This window comes from Limulus polyphemus, unplaced genomic scaffold (assembly GCF_000517525.1).
Source record: "Limulus polyphemus unplaced genomic scaffold, Limulus_polyphemus-2.1.2 Scaffold360, whole genome shotgun sequence".
Lineage (NCBI taxonomy): Eukaryota > Metazoa > Arthropoda > Merostomata > Xiphosura > Limulidae > Limulus > Limulus polyphemus.
Genome location: NW_013665970.1, coordinates 590,325 through 591,418, shown reverse-complemented (window position 1 = coordinate 591,418; position 1,094 = coordinate 590,325).

Genomic DNA, 1,094 nt, shown 5'->3' with positions numbered 1-1,094 from the left:
CACGTGACTTCGGCTGTCGTAACAATACATTAAATACAAACATACACACATTGGCATATTCAGAAAAAGGGTGAAATCAAAAGCTAGAAAACAGCTTGTTACACATGAATGACAGTTTAAACAAGGATAATATACATAGGATTGACAAAAAACGAATAGAAACAAAATCCAAACAAGCATTTCTAATTTCTAACTTGGTGGAGTACCTGTCCCCTGGACAGAAGCTGTGTAAATTCATGATTAATGAAATGTTGTCTTGGGACATGAAAAGCTGCTTCCCTTATAAGTAATTGTAAAAATTGCCCATAAAAAATGCAAAATGCAAAACTGAAAATTTTCATGTATCTCTGCATGGACCCGACAAACCGCGATGCCAAATTTGGCGAAGATACATCATCAAGGGACAAAGTAGTGGTAATAATGGTTGGAGATGGCTTGAATGGGTAATGAAGAAAAAAGTTAGTACAAGTTTAACATAACAGCAAATGTACAACGTTTCGACAAGGTTTTGTCATCATCAGTTGGTAAAAAACGCAAAAACCTCCACAAAAACGCAAGCCGCAAAATTTAAAACTGAAAATTTGTATGTGCCCCCGCATGGACCTAATGAACCTCCATACTAAATTTGGTGAAGATCCATCCACAGGAGGTAAAGTAGTGGTAAAAAACGTCCATAAAAACCGCAAAACGCAAAAATGAAAATTTGTATGCACCCCCACATGGACCTAATGAACCTCTATACAACAGAGAACAGAAAGTACTATTATATTTGTAGCAATTCAGTATTCAGATACATACTTCCACATTCTGTATTTTTAGCTTTCTCAAATGATAGTTACTTTACAAATATACAAGCTTATTAAATAATTCATAAAATTTTAAATATTTAATACATAACACAGACCTTAGTTAGACTACTATTATAACATTTAATATATAATATTTTACACTAGCTAGAGTACCTGTTCCATGGACGGAAATTACGGAAATTCATGATTAATGAAAGGTTATCTTAGGAGATGAAAATTTGTTTCTCTTATATGTAACCAGATCAATGAATACCATGATATAAGATATTTAGAAAACTCCTCCTT